The sequence below is a fragment of the Echinops telfairi genome, unplaced genomic scaffold (assembly GCF_000313985.2).
Source record: "Echinops telfairi isolate 266 unplaced genomic scaffold, ASM31398v2 ScPeMD7_10;HRSCAF=50, whole genome shotgun sequence".
Lineage (NCBI taxonomy): Eukaryota > Metazoa > Chordata > Mammalia > Afrosoricida > Tenrecidae > Echinops > Echinops telfairi.
The window spans coordinates 13,245,277-13,255,530 of NW_022103907.1; the positions used below are offsets into that span (position 1 = coordinate 13,245,277).

The following is a 10,254-nucleotide window of genomic DNA, read 5'->3' on the forward strand; positions in this document are numbered from 1 at the left end:
ACAAAATAATAATTTATAAATTATCAAGGGTTCATGAGGGAGGGGAAAAATGAGGAGCTGATGCCAGGGGCTTAAATGGAGAGCAAATGTTCTGAGAGTGAGGAGGGCAATGAATGTACAAATGTGCTTTACACAATTGATATATGTATGGATTATAATACGAGTTGTATGAGCCCCTAATAAAATGATTAAAAAAAACACAACTGCAAAAAAAATGTGCTGAAAAACTTGGCTTATACACACGTATATATGGTAACTTTCTTAGCTATAAGAATCTTTCTTCAGCCATTCTACTCAAATGTACACACTTTAAATCTGGCGATTCTTCATTTTTTTAATTTTAATTTTATAATTCATTTCTTATATTCTTTCTTTTTTCGGGGGGTGGCAATTCTTCATTAATGCATCATTTTTAAAACTACTATTTCAAATATCCCATTCAGATATTCACTTCTAATCTTTCCAACTAAGTTTAATTCTCATTCCAAAAGTTTTTGACCTTATACAAATAATCCTATTATTGTCACCTTTTATGATCTATAATTTCTGTCTTTATTCTTCTTACTCTGTTCAGATTCCATGAACCAGCACCATAGCCATTTCTTTACAACACCCTTCCCTCCCCCATCATATTTGTTTGGCAAAACTCCAATAACAGTATAACCCCAAATACCCAATTTCTCTACATCTGTATCTGAAAAACAGCTACTAAAGATTTGCATCAAATCTGTGGCTTTAAATTTCAACTAGGCACTGACCACTGCCAGACCACTTAACTCTTTTGAATGAAAAAGAATGACGTTTTCATTCTTCAAGATGACTGGTTTGCATTTATCACCTTCCTTGCTTAATCTCTAATACACTCTTGAACTCTTATTCTGGGCTTATAACCCTGTGCTTCAGTTTAAAAGAAAAACGATAAATAATCAGTTAAGAACCCATCTTCCCACTACCAACTCCAATGACCTACCTACATATGTACTCATATTATGTACATCTCTTGTCACAGTGATTCCGTTTCCCTACTCAGAGACTTACATATTGACCTCAACTCTTAAAGACGTTATTTATTGCTGGAGTTATCTATATTATCGTCTACAACATCTATTTCTCCTTCTCCACTGGCATAAAACACAACTTAGTTATCACCTACGCTACAAAAATAAAAATCTTACCTAAACCCCAGGTCTTTCACCAGTTAAGGTCCCGTTTCTCTGCTCTCTTTCAGCAAAAGATTTTGAGAAGACAATCTTTCTTACTTTCTCAACTTCATGATCTCCGATTCTCTGCTCAATATTCTCACAAACTCACTGACTGACACATTATAATCCCTAAATCCACACACAATCCTCAGTTCTATTCGTATTCTCAGGAGAACTGGGTGTGTAATGGTTCAGTGCTCTTCTGCTAACTGAAAGGTCGGTGATTCAAACCCACTGTGTGGGAGAAACAAGTGACCGTGTGCTTCCAGAGAGCCTTGGAAACCCTATGAGCTGTTCTAATCTGCCCTACAGGGTTGACACCACTCAATTAACTTGATACCTAAAGGGCTTGATCTTTGTTTTCATTCTTATTCCATACCACTCAACCATTCCTTCCTTCCTAAAAGATCTTCTCACATAGGGTCCCGTGACAAAACACTCTGCTCCTTGTCAACTTTCCTTTGTTGGATTCTTTTCCTTGACCATCCCCCTGATATTGGAATAACCAGAAATTTAACCTCAATACTCTTTCTCTTCTCCACATTTTATTTCGAAGAGACCTCATCTCAAAAGTCAGATTACCTTCTAGCTTCAAATTTTTAAATCTATAAATAAATTTACATACCATATATACTCGTGTATAAGCAGAATTTTCCAGCACATTTTTAGTGCAGTTTTTGTGGTAAAATTAGGTCCCTCGGCTGATATTTGGGCTGGCTTATACTCGAGTATATACGGTATCTAACTTTTCTCTGGATCTCAATACCCACATGTCAAACTTTTCATTTAACATCTCCACATGGAGAGCTAACAGGCACATAAAACAAACAACAAAACACACGATAACTGATTGATTCCATCTGCCCTTAACTGTTCCTCAAGAGCTGGAAAAGAGTACTCCATTCCTTCGTGAGTATGAGCTGCTGAAGAAAAAACAAGGAAGAAGAAAATCCACCCAAAGCTTCTCATTGCCCTTAAAATGAAATCTAACTTACCTACCAAAGTCCTGTCAAAACGCAAACCAAGTTCACTGCCATTGAGTCCACACAAAACAAACCCTCCTGTAGAACAGGGTGCAACTGCCTTATGGGTACCAGATCCTGGAGCTCCTGGAGGGAGGGGAAGCTCATCTTTCTCCTGCAAAGCAGCTGGTGGTTTCAAAATCCAGACCTTCCAGTTCGCAGCCCAATGTGTAACCCACTACATTACCTAGGCCATCTGTAATCTAGTCTTTGCCTAGTTTTCCAATTCCATTTCATATCATGTTGCCAGCAGCTCACAATGATCCAGTCAGACTGGCTTTCCTGCTACCTCACCCTGTGTTCATTCATTTTTCAGAGCTACCTGATGTCTGAGTTGCTCTTTCCCAAGCTTACAATTAACTATCTTCTGTTCAATCAAATTTCAACACAGTATTGCCTGATCTGAGATACCACATACTAGGCTTAGGTAAACTCTAGTTATTTCCAACCACCCAAACCTAAACCAAACTCAATGCCACTGAATCAATGATGATTCACTGAAGTCCCCTGTGTGCTTCCAAGACTTTAACTATTTACATGAGTAGAAAGCCCAGGTTTCATCCTGCAGAGTTGTTGGTGGTTTTGAAATGCTGATCATGTGGCTCACAGCCCAACGCATAACCACCACATTACCACAGTTTAGGCTCCATAAATTATCTTACTTGTTTTCAGGTTTCTTATGTGTCTTTCTCAGCTCAGTATATATAAGCTTCTGGAGGCAAGATTGTGTCTGTCTTAACCAATTAGCCTAGCCCTACCAGGGGTCCTCAAACTTTTTAAACGGGGGGCCAAGTTCACTGTCCCTCAGACCCGTTGGAGGGCTGGACTATAGTTAAAAAAACAAACAATGAACAAATTTCTATATGCACACTGTACATATCTTATTTTGAAGTATAAAAAAAAAGAGGGGGTAAAAAACCCCGGTGGGCCGGATAAATGTCCTTGGTGGGTCGCATGTGGCCCGTGGGCCATAATTCGAGGACCCCTGCTCTAGACAATGAAGGCACATATCAGATAATGAACCGTTTTAAATGACTGACATAAACAGGTTTTCACAGAAATAAATAAAATGCCAAGAAAAAAAACGAGAGGGGAAAATGTATCTGTGAGAAGGCCCAAGACATCCCAGCAAACCAACAAAGCAGGCCCTGGAATCCCTGCCCTCTTGAAAGGTACACTCCAGTCATGACAACCCCCCACCCCCACAAGGTAGGATCTGTAGTCTTCCCTGCCCCACAACAAGGAAGGCCCCAGGTGGTACTGTGACAAGCAAGGAAGGCCCTAGGTGGTACTGTGACAAGCAAGGAAGGCCCTAGGTGTTCCCACATGGGGCAAGGAAGACCCCAGCTGTCCCTGAGACACAGCAAGGAAGACCCGGCACACCGCAGAGACGCAGCAAGAAGACCTCAGCTTTCCCAGCCTCCAGTCAAAGTCGTCCCTGGTCATACAGACAACCTGGCCAGAGCCAACTGCCTCTACATGACTCAGCAGTCCACACAAAACTAATGGCTGCACCACAACATTTCAGAAGCAGTGATCAATCACAGTATACACGCGCCAAAAAAATCAAGAAAAAAAAACACTAACAACTGAACAACAACCCGACCCAAAGGATTCCTCTGCAGAAGAGGCCCTGGAAGTATCAGAAATAGAATCCAGGAGATGCGTACATGTCTTTGAAGGAAGGAGAAAATAATTGAAAAACTCGAAACCCTACACCAAACAGATTTCCAGGAAAGAAAAAAACAGAATTTGACAACATGCTAAAAGAGCTGAGTAATAAAACTGAAGAAAAGGGAAAACCTAATTAATAAGATTGAAAGCATTTTTTAAATATAACCAACAAGAGAAACAATCAACAAAAAGCAAAAGAATCTGAGTAAAGCCTAAGAATGATGTGGGATGCCATCATGAGGACAACCTATGTGTCACTGGGAACCAAAAACATCTACAAAGAAAATAGTATAAGCAATTCCTCCAAACCATAAACAGGGAGAATATAACGATCCAAGAAACAGGATAGACCGCAAAAGAGAAATATCATCATATTTTGTAGTCAAACTTTCCCAATCTCAGGAAAAGGTGCTGATCTTGAGTGAAGCTGGAGGAAAAAGAACAGTAACCTACAAAGAATAACACCGGAGCAGCTTGGACTTCTCTGCAAAAACCACGCAAGATGGCAGTGGAGTGACACATATAGAATCCTCAACGAAAAACTGTCGACCTCAAAAACAAAGAAGTGGGGTATTTGTAAATAAGGGAACATTAAAAGAATTCTTAAAATCAATAACAGCAGACAAACCTTAGAGTAACGTATACATCAACAACATCCAGAAATCAATACAATGAAAACGATTCAAAACAACAGAAATTGAGAAAGAAGAAACCAATGAAACAACAAAAACAAAAACCACAGCAAAATGACAGCAACAAACCTGCACAAATCATTAATGACAGGGAATGTCAATGGATTAAATGAAATAGTAGAGGCAGGAAGTAGTAAACTAAATTAGAAAACAGAACCCATCAATCTGCTGCTTACAAGAAGAGACACACCTTAAACACAAAGACGAAGACAGACTAAAATAGGATGGAGAAAAAGCGGCTCCCCCCAAAAGCAGGAGAGGCACTATTAATCTCTGATCAAATAGACTTTAAGGTGAAAAAAAAATCATGAGAGACAAAATAAAACAACTAAAGGAGCAATAGAACAAGAAGATATAATCATATTAAACATAGACCCTCAGTGAAAGGCCCCCAAACTCTTAGAGCTGAAAGAAAAAAAAACACAGGTTGCCAACAATAATAGGACACTTCAATATACTACTCTCAAGGAGAGATAGATCCTCAGAAAAGAAACTTAGTAATTACACAGAAGAACTAAACAGTACAACCAGCCAAAATAACCTCCTAGACCAGCGGTTCTCAGCCTGTGGGTCATGACACCTTTGGGGGTCGAACGACCCTTTCACAGTAGCAAAATGACAGTTACGAAGTAGCAACAAAAATAATTTTATGATTGGGGGGTCACCACAACACGAGGAACTGTATTAAGGGGTCGCAGCATTAGGAAGGTTGAGAGCCACTGTCCTAGACACATAAAGAGCAATCTACACAACAACAACCTAGTATGCATTCTTCTCTAGTGTATGTGGACATTCTCCAGAACAGACCAGGTAGGCCACAAAGCAAGCCTTACTTTTAAAAGGCTGAGATTCTACAACCCATTTTCTCATAACACACTGCTATGAAATGAAAAAGCAACAGAAAGAACAGGGCAGAAAAATTCCATGGCATGAAAACTGAACAACATAAGGATGAAATTTAAAAATTCCAGGAAATAAATGAGAACAAGAACACAATATACCCAACCCTTGTATGAGCAGAAATAAATGAACAGGAAAACATTGGGGAAAAGAAATCAGTTGGTTCTTTGAAAGGATTAATAAAGTTGTCAAACCACTAGCAAACTTAATCTAGGAAAAGAAAGAGATGATGCAAAGATCCAGAATTAGAGACGGAAAGGATGACATCACAATGGGATCAAACACAACAATTGAAAGAACAGTGCAAGACAGGGCAGTTTTTTCCCCTTTTTTCGTAGTGTTGTACACAGGGCTGTTATGAGTCAGAAATAACTCAAAGGCACATAACAACAACAACAACAACAACAACTATGAAAGTCTGCACTCCAACAAGTTGGAAAACCTAAATAAAGTTAACAAATATGTAAACACACACCATCTATCCAAATTAATGCAGATTGGCATATGAAACCTCAACAGTACCATAACAAAAGAAGAAAGAGAACAGGTCACTAAAAAACCTTCATACAGGAAAAGTCTAGGACTAGATGGCCTCACAGGGGAATTCTACCAAGTACTCAGAGAAAAGCTGTCACTAATTCTACAGACTATTCCAGCATATAAAAAAAGGACAGTAAACTAAAACTCACTTCATTAAGCAAGTATAACACTAATACCCGAAGCAGGCAAAGACACAAGGATAGGGAACTACAGACCAATAACTCTTATGAACACAGCCACAAAATCTTCAATTCCTAATCATTAGAATCCAACAATAAATCAATATATATATGAGAGGGTACCCCCCAAACCGGGAACCCCCCCCAAAAAAAACACTATGTTTTAAAATTTTTTTACAAAACAACCTTATCACCTTCAAAATACTCTCCATTACACTTAATACATTTGTCAAATCTGCAATTCCATTCTTGGAAACATTTTTCAAATTCATCTGTTTGGATGGCTGACAGCACCTCCTTCGTTTTTTTCTTCACCTCTTCTACAGCTTCAAATTGCTGTCCTTTCATGTTCCTCTGCAGTCTCGGAAACAAAAAGAAGTCACATGGAGCGAGTTCATGTGAGTCAGGTGCATGGGGCAAGAGAGGCATGCTGTTGTTTGCCAAAAACTGGCGCACAGAGATGGCTGTGTGAGCAGGTGCATTGTCCTGGTGGCAAAATCAGTTATCCATCTGCCACAAATCAAGCCTTTTTTGTTGCACGCTATTATGCTTTCTTTTCAGAACCTCTAAAGAGAAAGCTTGATTAACAGTCTGACCCAGTGGAACAAACTCCAAATGCAATAAAAGTCAACATTTTCATTCGATGGAGAATATGATGGACGTCCAGAATGAGGTTTGTCATCAATCGACATTTCACCTTTTTTGAAATGAGAAAACCACTCATACACTTGAGTTTTTCCCATAGCATTGTCCTTGTAAGCTGTGTTCAACATCCTAACAGTTCCTGTGGCATTTTTCCTGAGCAGTAAACAAAATTTCACAGCTGCACGCTGTTCTCTTAAATTGACCATTACAAAAATGAGGTTCGAGCGGAACTGCTTTTATGAAAAATTTCACTGTGACCAGAGAGAACCTTCCCTGGTGACACCACTGGGTGCACTAACTCAGAGTGAGTTGCTCGATGCTCACCTAGTGGAAAAAATGCTTACTATGAAAGTTCCACTCCACCCAGTGCAATTCTGGGTTTTTTGGGTACCCTCTTGTACAACAGTGAACCCAAGTGATTAAAAGTCTAAATGTAAATCCTAGAGCTTTAGCCCTCTAACGCCAAGCGCAATGTTTTCGTAACATTTAATTAAAATGTATATATTAATATATATTGATAACTACGAAAGTAAAGAATAAAAATTAAAAAAAAAATTTCCTGAAATTAAAACTTCAGGCATTATAGGGACAAAAGTCATGCATGAGGAAATAGAGACAAACTTAAGGATCCTAGTGCAGTATATACACATACTATCAAATATAACAAAGGAAGCACATACAGATGACAAAATAGATCACTGGGACCTACTAACAATAAGCTACATATGTGCATCCAGAGTCTTCACCAAGAGAGTAAAAAGAGCCCATGAACCTGGGAACAGTTGTTAGCAATGACACACGAATAAGGAACTAAACTATACTCTTCAGAATACTGCAAGGTCTCAATAAGAAAAAACAACAAATATCCTAATTAAAAAGTGAGCAAAAAGACAGGAACAGACAGTTTACCAAAAATGACCTTCACATAGCTAAGAAGCACAACAAAAATGCTCATCGGGAGATGCAAATCAAAACAAAGATGAGATATCACCTTACACTGACAATGAATGACAGCTCAATTAAAATAAACAAATAAATAGCAAACGCCGGAGAGGCTTCCGACACTGGAACTCGTACACACGACTGTGAGCCTATACACAAGTACAAATGTTGAGGAAAGCAATAAATAAAACCAAAGTCAGTGACAGAGTCCATTCGGAATCGTAACAACACTCTGGGACAAAGCAGAAAGTTTCATCTTTCTCCCCCAGAGCAGCTGGTGGGTTTGAACAGCTGACCTTGTAGTTAGCAGCCCAATATGTAACCACCATGTTACCAGGTCTCCTGGTGCTACCTCAAGCAACTGAGAATGGAAATCCGTGAAGAGCCAGTATAACCCTAGAGACATAAAGCAGACAGACATAACACAAACACTCCCATCATCTCAGCACTATTCACATACACATAGCAAGGCAATAGAAACAACCCCAAAGTCCACCAGAAGAATGGACGAAGAAACATACACACAACGAACGACTACGCGTCACTAAAAAACATTGATGAAACCACCAAGCACCCCTCAACATGGATGGGCCTGGACAACATTATGCTGGGTGACGTTCATCAGTCACAAAAGGGGAAATATTGCATGAGGGCACTACTGAATGGAAAAACAGCAAGACAAAGATAGGCACCTGTTCTCAGGTCATGTAATCATCTGGTTTCCAAAACAATGTGGTGGTGTGTCTACGGCTTAGGATCCATTTATCACTCCTTTATTTATACATCTCAAAAACCACCTCTGCTGGGGCCAATTGTTATTTAAGGGGGATAGGGTCAGGGACAAAGAGATCCTGCCATGTAGCCCTGTCTCCCAGTCACCCCAAACTAGGATCCTCCAATAATGGTGATCAGTGACTTTAAATGGAAACGTGTGTGTGTGTGTGTGTGTGTGTGTGACACACACACACACACACACACACACACCTCTGGGGAAGTGGTTTCACCTCTACTGGGGATTAAACCAAGGAACCGAGCCTGCCTGTGGGCAAAACCCTTACCATTGCTCATGAAGACGCCCAATGAGAGAATCTGCCCAGCGTTAGGTTGTTCTAATCAAGCATTTTAGACTGTTTCCTTTCAACCGTCAGTGACCCTGGATGCATGCTACAGGCTACCTAGTTCTTAGAACGTATCCTTTCACAGTGTATCCAATTCAGATTACCATTCAGAAGAAAAAAAACAATGTTCTGTTAGAATATAATTATGAGGGTGAATCAAAATATATACTACAAAAGTCATGGAAACCTAATTAGATAAAGATATTAAAATGTGAAGTTATTGCTTTTCAACGTATCTTCTATGTATGTCTATATCGGTGGTTCTCAACCTGTGGGTCGTGACCCCTTTGGGGGTCTTCTAAGACCATCAGAAAACACATATTTCCGATGGTCTTAGGAACCAAGACACCGCTCCTCTGTCCAACTCCAGGTGGGTCCGCCCACAGGAAGATAAGATACGCCCACATACTCAGTTACCCATGCTACACCATGCTTCAAGACAAAATGTCATTGATTTGTCATTAGAAATAAATATTTAACAATATATAATTACATATTATTTTTGTGATTCATCACTATGCTTTAATGATGTTCAATTTGTAACAATGAAAATACAGCCTGCATACCAGATATTTACATGGTGATTCATGACAGTAGCAAAATGACAGCGATGAAGCAGCAATGAAAACAATGTTATGGTTGGGGTCACCACCGCATGAGGAGCTGTATGAAAGGGCCGCGGCATGAGGCAGGCTGAGGACCGCTGGTCGATGTGCTTTTGAGGGTGGTGTTTCCATCTCTCATCCTTCCACTGAGCATCACTGTGCGCCCTTGGCTTTCCATCATATCAAAATGGAAGTTTGCGTATGTTCTACAGACTCAAATCACATTCTTTTTAGATGCTTGGTGAAAAGTCTAACATTTCCCTGTGTAATTCTTACAGAACAGCCTTTGTTACCCTTTAAGCATAGCAGGTTCATTGTCATAATGTGGGAAAGTTTTCTCAGCACAATCCACCTTTTTTCCTTTTCTTCAAACTTCTTCCTAATAAACCCTTTTATTGTCGCATATCATTCCAGAAAAGCTATCAAAATCACCCCCGTGGGATGCCCCAAAACCAGTCACCATCATCTTCTACGCCTTAGACTCACTGGCCCGGCAGATCTTCTCAGAAGCCTATTTTATGTGGACTTTTTTAAAGGCACCCTAACGAGACTACAAGTGTATTGTTGAAAGAACTTATTTGCAGCCATTCACTGACTGGTCATGTTAAACACGTTTCGTTTGGAATAAACCGACGCATGTATAAATGGAAACCTTAGTGGCATTATTTTATGTGTGCGCGTGTATGTAAATGATATCAATAATGACATATATACATCATCTTCAAACACACACAC

At 39.6% G+C, this 10,254-nt stretch overlaps 1 protein-coding gene across 1 annotated transcript in view; it reads right to left on the reverse strand.

Annotated features, from left to right (window-relative positions):
* Window positions 1–10,254, reverse strand: part of MAP4K3 (mitogen-activated protein kinase kinase kinase kinase 3) — a 130,098-nt gene that overhangs the window by 119,222 nt on the left and 622 nt on the right. The window lies entirely within an intron of this gene.